Below are 17,630 nucleotides of genomic sequence, written 5' to 3'. Positions count from 1 at the left end.
GCAGGGTCCCCAAACAGAGAGAACTGGAAAGCAGAGCAGGAGCAGCTGAGCGGACGTGGCTGGGGCCCGGAGCAGAGGGGTGGGAAGGGAAAAGGGCATCACCAAGTTCAGGCAACCAGGGACTTGGGCGCAGATGTTCAGGCAGGAACAGGAGATAACCTTCTTTAGAGAACTGGGGCCCCCAAAGACTCCAATGAAATGGTGAATCAAAAAAAATGTCCCCCACTCACACAGAAGATGAAGTCCTCTTGGCTTGGGTCCTACATGAGGACAAAAAGTCCCCTCTGAAAATTCATAAAAACAGGCCGGCCCTCACTGGGTTTTAGGTTCAAATTGATACTACACATGTGGCCCAGGTAACCCAAAGCTGAGAAATCAACAAGAACAGTTCTGGACTAATGCTACTCTGAGTGCTCATAGAAATAAAATGTCTCCAGCAGCTAACCCTGTCCTGAAGATGAGTTTGCAATCCAAAATTACAAGAACTCCACAGCAATGAGCAGGATTAGACGCCAAGAACATCAGAGAGTCAAACTATCAGGTAAAAACTAAAATAAGCAGGGAAAAAAAACCCCATATTATAAAAAAAATAAAGACCTGTATGATTTTGATTTTTTAAAGCACCAAGCAGAACATATAGAAACTAAAAATTAAGCCTTTGAAATTAAACACTGAAATAGGCAGATCAAACAGATATCTAGAAAAGAGAAATAGCAAAAGGGCATACAGATCTGAAGAAATTATCCAGACTGTTAAACAGAGAGAAACGCATGGAAAATATGAAAGAGAGTTTAAGGGATCTGGATACTGAAATAAGAAGGTTCATGCATCAAATCTGAGTTCTAGAAGGCAAGAATAAAGAAACTGAGGAGAGGCAATATGCAAAGAGATAACAGTAAGAATTGTCCAGAATTTATAAAAAATATGCATTCTTAGATCCAGGAAGTACAAGTCCTTAGCAGGATAAGTTTTTAAAAAATCCACACCTAGACACATTGAGGAGAAATTGCAGAACCTTGAAGGCCTAGAGAATTTATCTTTGTACGTTCCTCTTCTCAGGAAACTATGGGAGAATGCGCTCCACCAAAATAAAGAAATAGGAAAGAGGAAGACATAGGGTACAGGTGACTGGTGATTTAATGTGAGAGGGGCCAAGGAAATCCCCAGACAGGGGAAGGAAAATCCTAGGATTGACCATTGGCTGCAGGCAGATGGCAAACAGTCTACAGTATTTCAGAAGGTGCTAGAACGTCTTGAGAACAGATTTATTGAATTGGTAAAGAATATGGTACATCTTTAGGGATAATCACACAGATCATACATACAAAACTAAGAGACAAACCATCGAACAAACACAAAACAATTGTTAAAAAAATTGTGTAGAAAAAATAAAAGTAATTGTATGTTACTGCCTGGTTCAGTTATAAATACGATTTACATACATTATAATGCAAGTGATCTAAACAGTATTATGTATAACTATACTGGGAGAATAGGATAATGGGGGGGCATATATGTGTTGTAGAGGGGGAGTAAAAAACCCACTAAATCCTCATTTCCGCAGCAGAAGGTCAAAGAACAATACCTAAACCAAAAGCTCAACAAACAATGGTACCTGCACGCTCTTTAAAGACATGGAGGGACGCCTGCATGGTGCTGTCAGCTGAGCCTCCAACTCTGGTTAAAACAGAATGACTTGTGTTCTCTCCAACTAAACTCCAGCTGATACAGGTATGGACAGGTAATTGACAAAGGAAGAAATTTAAATGGCTAATACACAAATGAAAAGATGCTCAGTTCACTAGTAACTAGGCAAATGTGAATAAGTAAAACCACAATGGGGGCACCTGGGTGGCTCACTTGGTTAAGAGTCAGACTCTTGGTTTCGGCTCAAGTTGTGATCTCAGGATCATGGGATCAAGCCCAGCATTGGGCTCCACGCTCAGCATGGAGTCCACTCGGGACTCTCTCTCCTCTCTCTGCCCCTCTACCCTGCATTCGCGCGTGCTCTCTCAAATAAATAAATCTTTTTAAAAAACCAAAAACAAAAAAACCACAGTGAGATACCATTTCATGCCCATCAAATTGACAAAATATAAAAATGTTGCTGAGACTGTAATGAACGGGAAGTCTCATGTACGGATATGGTAATGTGACTTGTTGCAACCACTCCAAAGAGCAATTTGGCAATAACTAGAAAAGTTAAAAATGCTCACAGTGTCAAGCCAATCAGTTCTACTCCTAGATATATCCTACCTTTAAGAAACTTCACCGATACACGAGGAATGGAGACAAGAATGTTCACTGCAGCACTGCTGATAACGACAGGAAATTAGAAACAAGTTAGATGTCCATAACAGGAGAGTGGGTTATTAACTTGTAATATATCCATACCATGGAATTCTCAGCAACAGTGAAAATGAACAAACTACAAAATCATGTATCAACATGGGTAGCCTGACAAACACTGTAAAGAAAAAAAAGGGAAGTTCCAGAAAGGTAGATAGAGTAGAATACTATTTTTTTAAATTCAAAGTATGTAAAACAGGGGCGCCTGGGTGGCTCAGATGGTTAAGCGTCTGCCTTCGGCTCAGGTCATGATCCCAGGGTCCTGGGATCGAGCCCCGCATCAGGCTCCCTGCTCAGTGGGGAGCCTGCTTCTCCCTCTCCCTCTGCCTCGCTCCCTGCTCATGCTCTCTCTCTCTCTGTATCTCTGTGTCTCAAATGAATAAATAAAATCTTTAAAAAAATAAATAAAATAAAATATGTAAAACAATGCTAGATAGTGTTTAGAGATATATACATATGGAGCACCAGTATTAAAAATTTTGTGGACATGATTAACAATAAATTCAGGATGGTAGCACCCTCTGGAAAGGGAAGCAGAGAAATGGAATTGAGGACATATCAAAAGGGATTTAATGGCATCTGAAGGTGTTTTGTTTTGAGTTACATTTTTAATTTTGAGATAGAGATTCACATGCAGTTATAATAAATTAATACACTGGTTCCATGTACCCTTTACCCAATTTCCTCAATGGTAACATCTTGCAAAACTCTAACACAATCTCACAAGCCAGGATACTGGCACTGATACAAGCAAGATAGGGATCATTTCCATCACAAGGATCCCTCATGTTGCCTTTTCACCCACTTCCCTCCATCCCCACCCCATCCTTAACCCCTGGCCGCCAGGAATCTGTTCTCCATTTCTATAATCTGGTCATTTCAAGAACGTATGTGAACGGAATCATTACAGTGTGTAACCTTTTGAGGACTGACTTTATTCAATCAGCATAATGCCCTGGAGATTCCTGTAAATTGTTGCATGTATCAATAGTTCCTTCCTTTTTATTGCTGAATATAGGAGAAGTTTTATTTGCTTAAAAATAATGAAGCACATCGGGCAAAAATGTTAAAATTAAACAAAGATAGGCGGTGAGAACGTGGTATTTGTTTCATTGTTCTTTGTTCTTTTCTGGATGGGTAAAATATTTCCTAATATTTAAAGCGGCACACGTCCCATTCAAACATGGACTTGGTTATTTAGGGTAATTTAGGACCAGGCCTCAGATTCCTGGCCAGACACTAAGCGCTTAGAGATAAGATGGGCACCCATTCACCTGGTTCCTTCACTATTCCTCACAATACTGATGATACTTGCATATATAAATGGTCCTTTGGGAGGGACTAGTAGCAGCAGAAGTTTCTGTCCTGGGCCATAAGCACTGTGGATCAGATGATCTGTAAACTGAGCGGGGAGAGCAAAGGGCCTAGAAAGATCCCGGAATGCATCTGTCTAGTGCACCGCTCTATTCCAGCTCTTGAACACTGTGGCCTGCTGACCTGTCCCTGGCCTGAGTCGCTGACACTCACCACCCTGTGCATAGGTTCTCTAGAAAGATCCCAATAGGCTTTCAGGAGAGCTACTCAGAACTGTTGCTAAATAAACAAAAAGCATACTTTATAGAGAACTGCTAAATATTTAAAATAGCATTAATTTGCCCTTAGGTTAATTGCAAGCTAGACCTCCAAGCAGGCCCGGCAAAACCTCTCTCTGTAACAGCATTTTGTTATCTTATAGTCTGTATAATGGAAAGAAACACACTTTTATTTCTTTAAAAATACTATACATTATTTGGCAATGAAAAGGACTGAAGTACTACGGATATGTGCTCCAACGTGGATGAATCTTGAAAACATTATGCTAGGTCAAAGCAGTCAGTCACAAAGGACCACATATTTTATGATTTGATTTACATGAAATGTCCAGAACAGGCAAATCTGTAGAAAAGTAGATCACTGGGATCCTAGGCTGAAGGGATAGGGTATGGAGTGTGGTGGCTACTGGGTACGGGTTTCTTTTGGGGGTGATGAAAATGTTCTAAATTTATTGTGGTGATGCTTGCACAACTTAGTGAATATATTAAAACCACTGATTTGCCCACTTTCAGCAGGTGAAATATATGATATGAATTATAGCTCAATAAAGCCATTAACCAGGAAAATATTATATAGCATTAGCTGCTGGCAAGGATGCAGGAGAAACTAGATCGCTCATACATTACTGGTACGAATGCAAAGTGGTACAGCCACTCCAGAAAACAGTTTGTCAGTTTCTTTAAAAAAGAAACATACACTTACCAGCAATCATACCCCAGGGCATCTATTCCAGAGAAAGAAAACTTATGTCCATACGAAAACCTGTCCACAAATGCTCATAGAAGCTTTATTTGTAATAGCCAAACTGGAAACAAGCAAATGTTGTTTTAATAGGTGAGTTTAACCGTTGAATGTTTTAGGGGCACTGACTGGCTTAGTCAGTAGAGCATATGACTCTTAACCTCAGGGTCATGAGTTCAAGCCCCATGTTAGGTGTGGAGCCTACTTAAAAAAAAAAAAATTAAAAACAGGCGAATGTTAAAAAAAAACAAAACAACCGGTAGATCCAATACAACTGAATACCCAGAAAGAACAGGGAATGAACTATTGATAAACTGCAATAACCTGGATGGCTCTTGAGGGTATTATACTCCCTGAAAAAAAACTAATCTCAAAAGGTCACACACTGTGATTCCATTTATGTCATGTACAAAATTACAGAGACAGGGAACAGATTAGTGGTCACCTGGTTAGGGGTGAGGGTGAAGGGCAGGTCGGTGGGACTATAAAGAAAGAACACCAGGGAGGGACGCCTGGGTGGCTCAGTCGTTAAGCATCTGCCTTCAGCTCAGGTTGTGATCTCGGGGTCCTGGGATCGAGCCCTGCATCAAGCTCCCTGCTCCGTGAGAAGCATGCTTCTCCCTCTCCCACACCCCCTGCTTGTGTTCCCTCTCTTGCTGTCTCTCTCTCTGTCAAATAAATAAATAAAATCTTAAAAAAAAGAAAGAAAGAAAGAAAGAAAGAAAGAAAGAAAGAAAACACCAGGGAGAACTTTGTGGTCATGAAATAGTCCTGTGTCTTTTTTTTTTTTTTTTTAAGATTTTATTTATTTGAGAGAAGCAAGAGAGAGTGGAGGGCTAAATTGATTTTAGTTCTAAATTTCCTATCATGGGGACGCCTGGGTGCCTCAGTCAGTTAAGTGTCTGCCTTCAGCTTAGGTCATGATCCCAGGGTCCTGGGATCGAGTCCTGCATCCGGCTCCCTGCTCAGCGGGGAGCCTACTTCTTCCTCTGCTTGCCACTCCCCCTGCCTGTGCTCTCTCTGACAAATAAAAATTTTAAAATAAATAAATAAATTGCCCATCATGGGACATGAAAGAGATCCCAGGACTGCACATGACTGGACTACAAGGAAAGCCACCTTTCCTAAGCTTGTCCTCTGAGACAAGCCTCCTTATCAGGCCAGACCAGGAAATGGAACAGGGACACCCAGCCTGCTCTCCCAGGCTTTTGAGCCGTACTTGTCCAGAGAGAGCTGCAAAGATAGTGGATAAGTTAAGCTATGTAATATTTTGTTTAACTTTTTATTCTGAAATACTTACAGACAGGTATAAGACTTATAGACTTATTCAACAGGAAGTATCAAGGACAGTACCAGAATTTCTGTGCACCCTTTACCAGGGTCCTCCGATGGTTACCTATTATTTAAATATAGCACAATAACAAAACCAGGAAATTGGCATCGGTATACGTTTCGTGAATGATTGTTTTATGCCATTTTATCACATGTTAGATTTGTGTAATCACCACCTCAATTAAGACAAAGCTAGGGGCACCTGGGTGGCTCAGCTGGTTAAGCGTCCAGCTCTTGATTTTGGCTCAGGTCATGATCTCAGGGTGGTGGAATCAAGCCGTGCGGTAGGGAGTCTGCTTGGGATTCTCTTCCTTCCCTCTCTCTCTGCCCCCTCTCAAATAAAAACAAAGGAATCTTAAAAAGAAAAAAAAAAGAAGAAGAAGAAGAAGAAAAGAAAATCAAAGGGAGGAAACGCCTATAGAAAGAAGAGTGGCCACACTGGGGTCCTGCCTGATGTGCCTGGTTTATAAAGACATATACAATAGTCAAGGAGAAGGGTCCTGTACAAAGAGCTTCCAAAACTCTAAAAACCCAGAAGGATCTGAGATTGACAAAATTATAAGAATAACTTCCAAAGCTCTGCCCCGACTATGATTGCCATGTATATTTTAAGATTGATGTTCAGAAAAAGTAAGAAATAGGCACACTCTTTGATGGCTTTGCTTTCCTCTTCTTAGCCCTACACAGGGACTTCAAGAGGCATTGTGAAGTCTTGGAGCCCACACCCCAGAGCCAGAAAACCTGATTTCAAATTCTCATTCTGCAATCAATTGGCTGGCTTTCCTGGGATAATTATTAACCTTCTTTACAGGGTGGTTATAAAATTTTACAAGATAATCCATGTAAAATATCTAACAGAGTACTTGGTACAAGATAAGTTCTCAGTAATTGTAGCAGTTGCTTTTGTTACTACTACTATTAAACTGTAAAGGATAGCATTACCATGGATCCAATGGATCAAGAAATTGTCTAATGACACTTGGCTAATCATATTCAAGCAGATGGTGAAAACAGGTGATCATGATGATAATAATAAGTAATAGGAATGACACACCAGAGCCTGACTCAGAATGCAGCTAACACCAAAGAAATGGAGCTAAGGATTGAGCCCTGATGACATTACTCAGTCCAGCCATGATGGAGACTGACTGTCTTTGGATTTTTTAGAGTGGGGGGAGAGGGAGAGAGAGAGACTCTTTTTTTTTTTTTTAAAGATTTTATTTATTTTGACAGAGAGAGAGAGACAGCGAGAAAGGGAACACAAGCAAGGGGAGTGGGAGATGGAGAAGCAGGCTTTCCGCTGAGCAGGGAGCCCGACACGGGGCTCAATCCCAGGACCCTGGGATCATGACCTGAGCCGACTTGGTCACCCAGGCGCCCTGGAGAGAGAGACTCTTAAGCTGACTCTGACACAGGGCTCAATCTCACAACCCTGTGATCATGACCTGAGCCAAAATCAAGAGTCAGACACTTAACCGACTGAGCCACCCAGGCGTCCCTGCCTTTGGATTTTTTTAGGAGCCAATACATTTTCTTTCCCCACTCCTCTTTGGCCTTAGCCATTCTGAGCTGGGTTACTGCCATTTGAGTAAAACAGATGGCCCCTCAGCCTTTAGAAAGGGAAAGAGACATCATTGGGAGTCAGCATAGGTTAGCAAAAAACAAAAACAGAATAACAGGTCGTACCAGACTATCCTCATTCCCTTACTGAAAGGCAACTAGGCCAGTAGATCAAAAGAATGCTGTATGCTAGTGTAACTGGCTCAGCAAGGTGCTGATGTCTTTCTAAGGAGTCTCTCTAAGGAGCAAGACTTGGGTGATGGAGGCCGAGAGCTAGGGGTGGGGGTGGAGGGGACCATAGGACAGTAATATGAACTAAAAACTGATAAAACTAGGGACGCCTGGGTGGCTCAGTCTGCCTTTGGCTCAGGTCATGATCCCAGTGTCTTGGGATTGAGCCCTGCATTGGGCTCTCTGCTCAGCAGGGAGTCTGCTTCTCCTTTCCCCTGCTCTTGAGCCCTCTCTCTCCCTCTCAAATAAGTAAATAAAATCTTTTAAAAAAACTGATAAAACTATACTATTCAAAGAATGTTGATCAGGGTCAACCTCTGGGATCTGCCCAGTTTGATTAAGGATATCCATCAGTTCTTTCAGTGCTTTCCATCTCCAAGACCACATGAGTCTAAACCTCTACCACCTGTCTCCTAGACTAGTGTAACAGAGTCCTGATTGGATGCACAGCAACAGAATGGAACAACAGAATGGAATGGTGTTTCAAAAACATGAAACTGACTGCTTTACTTCTCTGCTTGAAACCCAGACAAGTTTTCTCTGATTCCCATTCCCCTTCCAAATAAGCACTCCTTTCCCCCAGTAATTATTTTTCTTATCCTATTTGTTTTACTGGTTTATTCAATAAAGGGTAAGCTCCACAAGGGAAGGGATCATGTCTATATTTTTTTAAAGATTTTATCTATTTGTCAGAGAGAGAGAGCTCGCACAAGCAGGGGGAGCTGCAGGCAGAGGGAGAAGCAGACTGACTCCCTGCTGAGCAAGGAGCCTGATGCGGGACTCAATCCCAGGACCCTGGGATCATGACCTGAGCCGAAGCCAGACGCTTAACCGACTGAGCCACCCAGGTGTCCCTATGGATCATGTCTACTTTATTCACCAACACATTACCTAGTGTCTATTTAGATCAAGCACATGGTAGGTGCTCAATTAATTGAATGAATGGCATGGATAAACACTGGCAGATCAAATTGCCAATGACACTGTAACAAGTGGAGGTAGACTAATATAATCATACACAACTCTTAAGAGCCACCAGAAAGTTTAAGATCAGGGGAGTGACAGCAACTCCCCTTGAATTTTATATAAGTGGAATTATAGAGTATGTACTCTTTTTGGTCTGGCTTCTTCTCCTCTTTCTTTTCAGCAAAATTATTTTGAGATCTATCAATGTTGTAGCAGTTCATTACTTTTTAATGCTGAGCAGTATTCAATTGCAGGGACATAGCACAGTTTGTTTACCTATGCACTGGATAAACAATTGGTTGTTTTCTACTTCTCTAATTCAATAAAGCCAGACGTAGGGATGAAATGTCTGGATCACATGACAGGCGTATACTCAACTTTTTAAGAAGATGTCAAACTTTTAAAAAGTGGTTGTACCATTTTACATTTCTACCAATAGTGCATACAAGTTCTAGTTCTTCCACATCCTTATCAACGCTTGCTATAGTCAGTCTTTTTAATTTTAGCCGTCCTCATAGGTAGGAAGTGACATCTCAATGTGGTTTTGATGTGCATTTCCCAATTATCTTGAGCATCTTTTCAAGTGCTTACTTGCACCCATATGTTTTCCCTGGACATCATGGTTTGTTCAAATTACAAAAGAGGCTCTTACTCATTACATAATTTAGACAAACAATAAGGAATTTATAAGAAGTATATAGTCCCCCACTACCAATCCCCACCCCCAACACCCACACAGGTAACCAAAGGTGCATAAGAATCACTGGGAGCACTTGTCAGGCATGCAAATTCTTGCCTCCACACTTGAAGATTCTGATTCAGGTGGTCAGGGATGGAGCATATTTCCACAAGCCCCAAGGTGATTCTTTTTTTAAGATTTTATTTATTTATTTATTTATTTATTTATTTGACAGAGAGAGAGAGAAAGAAAGCGAGCATAAGCAGGGGGGAGCAGCAGAGGGAAGGGAGAAGCAGACTCCCCACTGAGCAGGGAGCCCCATATGGGACTCGATCCCAGGATGCTGGGATCAGGACCTGAGCCGAAGGCAGACGCTTAACTGACTAAGCCACCCAGGCATCCCTGTTACTAGGTGATTCTGATGCAAGTAGTCTGCAGATAATTTCTTGGGAAATTCTGCTTTTAATCTCATCCTACTAAGAAATGTTGAAGGAATGAAGGCAGCAAGTCTGGAGGGAGAAACATGAAAGGGGTCCATGGGCTGCATTCAAATAAGGAAGAGCCTTGGCCTAAGAGAGTATGTTTGCTCTATGTCATCCTATGGAGCCACAAATGTTTAGAATCTAAAGGTCAAATTAGAGAAAACTTTTTAGGAGTACCTGGCTGGCTCAGTTGGTAGAGCATGCGACACTTAATCTTGGGGTCCTGAGTTCAAGCCCCATGATGGGTATAGAGCTTACTTTAAAAAAACAAAACAGGGGCACCTGTGTGGCTCAGTTGGTTGGGCGTCTGCCTTTGGCTCAGGTCATGATCTCAGGGTCCTGGGATCAAGCCCCATATTGGGTGCTCTGCTCAGCGGAGTCTGCTTCTCCCTCACACTCTCCCTCTGTGCTCTCTCTTTCTCAAATAAATAAAATCTTAAAAAAAAATTTAAAAATAAATAAATAAAAAACAAAACAGGGATGCCTGGGTGGCTCAGTCAGTTAAGTGACCGACTCTTGATCTTAGCTCAGGTCTGATCTCAGGATCGTGAGTTCAAGCCCATGTTGGGCTCCCCATTGGGCGTGGGGCCTACTTAAAAAAACAAACAAACAAAAAAGCCAACAAAAAAAACACAACTTTCTAACAGAGTTAATGTGAAACAAAATCAGGCCACAGAGCCAGGAAAGGGAAGGAACTTGCCAAAGTCACTGAGCTTGCAGAAAGAGGACTTCTCTGGGTTGAGAAATGACTGGGTCAAGGGGAGGCAAAGAGGGGGCAAGAGACATCACACACATACACATTCTCTGTTTCTGAGGAAAAACTCCTTTATAAACACCTGGAGAGGAATGTAACCCACCAGACAGGTAATGTGTGTCTTAACCCAAATTAAATAGCAGCTATTTGCCCTAAGCCATATTTCCCTGACTCTATTTGCAAGGCCTAAAATGGCAGAGAAAGGAGACAACACAGTATTTTGTTTTTTGGTTTTTTTAAAAGATTTTATTTATTTATTTGACAGAGAGAGAGAGAACACAAGTAGGCAGAGTGGCAGACAGAGGGAGAGGGAGAAGCAGGCTCTCCGCTGAGCAGGGAGCCGGACGTGGGGCTCGATCCCAAGACCCCAGGATCATGACCTGAGCTGAAGGCAACCGCTTAACCGACTGAGCCACGCAGGCGCCCTGACAACACAGTATTTTGTAAGAGCAGTTCTTTTTATAGGCAAGTAGACCTGCCCAGGCCCTGTCCTCATAATTTTGGATCAGCAGATTTTAAAACTCTTAAGCCTGGGGCGCCTGGGTGGCTCAGTCAGTTAAGCGTCTGCCTTGGGCTCGGGTTGTGGTCCCGGGGTCCTGGGATCCAGTGAGGGCTCCACGCTCAGTGGGAAGTCTGCTTCTCCCTCTCCCTCTGCCCCTCCCCCCCCTTGTGCGCTCGCTCGCGCTCTCTCTCTCTCTCTACATAAATCAAATAAATAAATAAAATCTTAAAAAAAAAAAAACCTCCTAAGCTTGTCAATAAACAAGCAATAGGCTTTGGACAATCAAGCTCAACAAATGCCATTTTGCTTCAGTTATAGCACTCACACACACACACCCCCATTGGTTAAATAAAAAGCCATTTATTTGACCTAGAACACAATCAACCAAGGCTCTGTTTACCACGACAAGCTGCTGATCCAAGAGGGATGAGAGCCAACTGCTAGCAACTCCTGTGCCCTGGCAGAAAGTCAGCTGAGCCCCCATCACCTGGCAAGACTGGGTGTTGCCCAGGTCCCCACATACGCCCTCCTCTTTCCCCTCATTTAAAAACAAGCTATACAGGTGCTGGTTCTGTTTAAAAGAGGCAAGCAAGGCCCAATAAATAGTCCTTGTTAGAATGTCTGGTCGCTTCTACTGTCAGCATTTCACCTTAGGCCAAATACTGATGTGGTGCGCTGTTGCACTTTTATTTAGATGATCATCACCAACATCTGTGCTGTCGTTTGTAAGTCATTATAGGGCTCACTTTATAGTTTCATGTTTGTAATTTTTTAAATTTTGTGTTTTATTTCAGAGACAGACCAATTTTTTCCAGGTCATCATCCTTCCTAACTGGCACAGCTATGAGCCACTGGGTTCTGAGCGCCAGCACATTCACTGAGCACTCCCTACGTGCGACACTGGGCTCGGCATTCATTCCCAAGTCTGACAATAACCTGAAGGATGGGAGCGCCTGGGTGGCTCAGTCGTTAGGCATCTGCCTTCGGCTCAGGTCATGATCCCGGGGTCCTGGGATCCGGCTCTCTGCTCCGCGGGAAGCCTGCTTCTCCCTCTCCTGCTCCCCCTGCTTATGTTCCCTCTCTCGCTGTGCCTCTCTCTGTCAAATAAATAAGATCTTTAAAAAAATAATAATAATAACCTGAAGGATGAAGCAGATAATCTTATTTCTATTTTACAGATAAAACCGGGCCTTGGACTGAAATGAATACTACACTATATAAATGAACTAATTTGAATTTAAATAAAATCTTGAAAGAAAAAAACCCAAAAAAACCCAAAAAACTGGGCCTTGGAGAGGTTAAACGATGTGTCCAAGATCACACAGCTAGAGGGGTCAGGACACTGTCTGGACTGACAGCCGGTACTTGCTTCTTTCCCGCCTGCCTCCCTTTAAAAGAGCCCGAGGGCCAGCCTTCCGTCATTTCTTACCGCAGAATGCTTCATGGCAAATCTGAAACTGTGCAAGGCTATGTGTGAACCCCTCTGTGGGGAGGGTCCCAGATTTCTAAGGGGTCCAGGCTCCCAAGAAGGTGAAGCCCGTGGGCAGGATGCTGTTTCTCTATTCCCCTCCAAGTTCTGGGCGCTCACTGCGCGGGGAGCACTGTAGCCCCGGGGGAGCCCGACAGTCAGGCTTCTGGTCCCAGCTTTGACACTACTTTGCCCAGGGTCCTTGGCCAAGGCGGCTCAACATAGGGACTGCAAATTTCCTTTCTCTTTTCCTCTGGCCTGTAGTCATAATTATATTTTCCTTGGCAAGGATTCTTTAATATTGTTTGTATTTATTTTCCCATTGTTTTAACCTATGGGTTCTTATTAAAAGTCACCCCAAATCCTACACCGAAGCGGGCAGGGATAAACAAACCGACGCAAGAAATAAGTTTTTCTAGACCACCTTACCTCTCTGGGCCTTAGCTCCCCACCTGTAAAAGGTCACGTGGATCAGGTTGCTCGCATTTCCGTCAGGCCCAGGACACAAAGCTCGACCGCGCCACCTGGGACCGGGGCGTCGCGGCCCCCGCGCCCCCCCCCCCCACCTCCCCGCTCGGCCCGGGAGCGGCGGCGGCTTCCCCGCGCCCCTCGGCGCCCTGCCCGTCCACCCCGCCCCTATCGCCGCGCACACTCCCCGCGCGGAGCCCGGGCGCCGGGGACCCGCCGCCGGGGCGGGAGGGGCGCCCCGCTCCCCGACACGCGCCGCACCTGGGCCTCGGCGCCGCGGGTCCCACGGAGGGCGCGGGCGGGCGCGGCTCTGCCCACGCTGCGTGCGTGCGTGCGTGTGCCGCGAAGGGGCGGCCCGCTCGCGCGCCTTTGTCGATTGTCTGCGGCCAGGTTGTTTTCCACTCGCTGCTCCCGGGACCGGCCCGGCCCGCGGTGGCCCTGGCCCGCCGCCAGCGCCGAGAGCGGCGGCGGCTCTGAGCGCCGCGCCGCCGGGGAGGGCGGGGGGCACCCACCCGTGCCTTCTCGTTCAGCCGCCTTCTCGCCCGGGCTCGGCACCCCCAAAACACCGGCCAGCGCTTAGGCCACCCGGTGGGAATGTTGACCTCTGGGTCACTGAAAATCTGTATATCCGTGACCCTGCTCGAAGCACCAGATTTTAGGGCGGGACCTCGATTTCATTCCCAGGGTCCGCTGCCTAGGACTTCTGGGTTCTTACCCAGCTCTCCCATGAGCGCAGTCTTAGACAAATCCGCCAGTCTCCCTGCACCCCAGTCTCCTTTCCTGTGATATAAAGTATTCGTCCACTCTCTCCCTGCTGTGAAATGGGACAATGTTCTAGGCCCTAAGTACCACGGCAGACAAGGTCCCCGCCCTCTTGGGGGGGGGGTGAGGGTGGTCAGACATTGAACATTGACATAGAAAAGTGAAAATTGCTATGAAAAAGTTTCGTATCAGGGAAGGCAAACCTTGTTTGTGGGGTCAGGAATCGACTAGATTAACTTTCCTAAATCTTCTCGGTTCTAATTCTTATTCTCGTTATTAGGGCTTAATATTTATTATTATTAGTGATAGCAATAGTAATATTGCTTCCTAAGTGCCAGGCGCTATACTAAACATTTTACTTGTGTTTTCTCATTTATCTCATTCACAACTTCTCTATAAAATAGGCATGCTTCTTAGCATTACTGTTACTATTATCCTCATTTTAGAAAAACTGAGGCCAGAAAAATGAAAGTACTTGCCCACTGTTAAGTAGCTACTAAGTGACAGGACCAGTATTCGAATTCAGATGGTTGGAGGCCTCCGTCTCCTCCGTTGCTTAACCACTAGTCTACACCCATAAAAACATGAAGACCAGGGGCACCTGGGTGGCTCAGTCTGTTAAGCCTCTGCCTTTGGGTCAAGTCATGATCTCAGGGTCCTGGGATCAAGCCCCCCCTCCAGCTCCCTGCTCAGAATGGGGAGTCTGCTTCTCCCTCTGCCCCTCCCTACCGCTTGTGATCTCTCATGTGTGTGCTCTCTCTCTCATAAATAAAAAAAAAATCTTTTTAAAAAACCCCCCAAAACCAAAAAACATGAAAACCAAAATGGGGCTGTGTCTTGAATGTGATGGATGAAAACAATAGAAGGGGAGAGGGGTGGTTTAGTCTGTAGACAAGAAAAGCAAAGGAAGTTGAGAGCATTCTGATCCATGGAACAGACTTCATGTGTATGACCTGAGAAGTCACTAGCATGGGGAAATCTAGAAGGCCCACATTGCAACATGTAAGGAAGAACTTCTCTAACAGAACATTTCAAAAGTGGCATCAGTGCCTGGAGAGAGCGAGCACCTTACCACTAAAGGTCAACATTGAACAATGTCTGAACACTGCAGGGCGCCTGGCTGGCTCTGTTGGAAGAGCATGTGACTCTTGACCTCGGGGCTGTGAGTTTGAGCCCCACACTGGGTGTAGAGATTACCAAAAAATAAATAAATTTTATTTTTTATTTTTTATTTTTTTAAAGATTTTATTTATTTATTTGAGACAGAGAGAATGAGAGAGAGCAAGCACATGAGAGGGGGGAGGGTCAGAGGGAGAAGCAGACTCCCTGCTGAGCAGGGAGCCCGATGCGGGACTCGATCCAGGGACTCCAGGATCATGACCTGAGCCGAAGGCAGTCGCTTAACCAACTGAGCCACCCAGGCGCCCCAAAAATAAATAAATTTTAAAACAACAAAACCCCAAATATAACATTGCATGTCAACTATACAATAATAATAACAAAAAAAATTTTTTTTAAGTCCGCATTCAAGGGATGCCTGGGTGGCTCAGTAGGTTAAGCAACTTGCTCAGCGGGGAGCCTGCTTACCCCTGTGCCTGCTCCTCCCCCAGCTTGTGCTCCCTCTCTCTCTCTGACAAATAAATAAATAAATAATCTTAAATTTTTTTTTTTTTAAGTCAGCATTCAAGCAGAGAGGCTTATCAGGAATGCTTCAAAGAGGGATGCCAGAGGTGTGTGGTAGACCCTCACCAAATGAACACATGAGGGGCGCCTGGGTGGCTCAGTTGGTTAAGCATCTGCCTTCAGCTCGGGTCATGATCTCAGGGTCCCGCAGCAGCTCCCTGCTCAGCAGGGAGTCTGCTTCTCCTCCTGCAGCCCCCAACTCATGCTCACAGTCACGCTCTCTCTCTCAAATAAATAAATAAAATCTTAAAAAAAAAAAAAAAAGGGATACTTCAAAGAAGAGTCCCATAAAAGATTGGTTTAAGGATCTCTAGGTTCCTTTCCCATTCTGTAGGAATTCTAAAGGGAAATGGAATCCTAGAGTGGTTAAGTGACCTATCCAAAGCCCCCTAGGGAGTGAAGACCTGACCCCAAAGCAAGGCTGATTCTAAATGGACTTCCTGTTTGTGGGAAGGATCTTGAGTGTTCAGCACCTCAGTTCTGCTCCTGTAAGGTGTGTGTGTGTGTTGGGGGGGGGGGTGTGACCAGTCTTTTCTTGGGAGTATGGAATCATCTGCTCTGCCTGTTTCACTTTACGTTACTAATGTGTGCCCTTCTTCCTTGCTCGTGTTGAGTATTCTATGATTTCAGACACAAGTGCCAACACTCCCAGGGCAATTGCTATATTACTGGGGTTCCAGCGGGAGCAGGGTTCCATGCCCCCAAGAAGTATTTATTTGGTAACTTAAGGAAAAGGAGACAAGCTGGCTAGTATTTTCACTTGAAACAGATGTTTCTTAGATTCTGTTTGAGAACTCTGGGTTATCTTGAATTAAATTCCTAAAGTACTAACACTAGTGCCCCATCTCTTATCCTAGTCACAAATACTTTGATGGGTAGCAATCTAATGGCCAACTTCAGAAAAGTCATTCTTTTCTAACTGGAAACCTCTAACAAAGGAAACCAATTATTTTGGGGGGGGATTGGTTTCTAGAACATTTACGAAGAAATGGACATCACGTTGCCCCCAGTGACGCAACTCAAAGATAGAGTTCCTCTTCACTTCTACCCTCCACAGAGTGATCAAGTTTTAAATTTCTTTTTTGAAAAGAAAATACATTTACCTGGTTCAGAATCCTAAAGTATACTGTGAGGTCTACAGCTTATTGATCTTTGGGCTCCTCTCAGTGCCTGGCATCTTGCCTTGTATACAGTAGGTGCTGAATAAGTTTTTATTGACTGGGTGGATGAATGAGTGTGAATTAAGAAGTTGTGAGAGACAGGGGCGCCTGGGTGGCTCAGTCGTTAAGCGTCTGCCTTCGCCTCAGGTCATGGTCCCAGGGTCCTGGGATCGAGCCCCGCATCGGGCTCCCTGCTCGGCGGGAAGCCTGCTTCTCCCTCTCCCACTCCCCCTGCTTGTGTGCCCTCTCTCGCTGTGCCTCTCTCTCTGTCAAATAAATAAATAAAATCTTAAAAAAAAAAAAAAAAAGACGTTGTGAGAGACAGAGGAAGAAGTTGGCTTAGGATGGGACAGCAGACATTGTGCCTGAGATGAATGGACTTCAAGGGAGCCCAGATAGAACTCCCAGGCCAATTGCAAATTTGACCACGACTTTATCCAAATATCTGCACTAAAAGCAGTGACATCAGGGGCACCTGACTGGCTCTGTTGGAAGAGCTTGCAACTCTTGATCTTCGGGGTCGTGAGTTCGAGCTCTACCTTGGGTATAGAGATTACATCAATAAATAAAAACTGAAAACAAAAAATCTTAAAAAAATAAAAAAGCAGCATCAGACTCTTGAGTTAAGCATTACTTAAAGACTGTGTGCCCTCCCCCCCAAAAAAAGATTATGTACCAGCCTGAGTCTTTTGGTTGCAAGCAATAAAAACTAATTCTGGTTGACTGAAGCAAAAAAAGGAATTTATTGAAACAGTATTGAGCTCAAAGAATCAATGGACAGGCTGGAGAAGCAGGCTAGGAATACAGGCAGGCACAAAGGGAGGCTGGGGGGCCGGACCCACAGAGGAAACACACTGCAGGAAGAATGCTGCTGTCGGACACTGGCAATACATGGAGGAT

General features: G+C 44.4%; 1 protein-coding gene across 7 annotated transcripts in view; it reads right to left on the bottom strand.

Moving 5' to 3' along the window:
• Positions 1 to 13,482, bottom strand: part of ARHGEF37 (Rho guanine nucleotide exchange factor 37) — a 49,389-nt gene extending 35,907 nt beyond the window's left edge. Inside the window, exons 1-2 of one of the 7 annotated variants that reach the window (XM_032395283.1) lie at positions 13,387 to 13,482; positions 2,257 to 2,315 (exon numbers count right to left, since the gene is read on the bottom strand). The gene's annotated coding sequence lies outside the window, so the exon portion shown is untranslated. Of the gene's footprint in view, positions 1 to 2,256; positions 2,316 to 12,125; positions 12,153 to 13,086; positions 13,228 to 13,386 lie in introns of those variants that run through there. The other 6 variants (XM_032395284.1, XM_032395282.1, XM_032395285.1 and 3 more) reach the window with 6 other exon arrangements.
• Positions 13,483 to 17,630: the final 4,148 nt, after the last annotated feature.

The sequence above is a fragment of the Phoca vitulina genome, unplaced genomic scaffold (genome assembly GCF_004348235.1).
Source record: "Phoca vitulina isolate PV1807 unplaced genomic scaffold, GSC_HSeal_1.0 scaffold83, whole genome shotgun sequence".
Classification (NCBI taxonomy): Eukaryota; Metazoa; Chordata; class Mammalia; order Carnivora; family Phocidae; genus Phoca; species Phoca vitulina.
The sequence above is the reverse complement of the archived record's forward strand: the minus strand, read 5'-3'. Positions and strand labels throughout refer to the sequence as shown.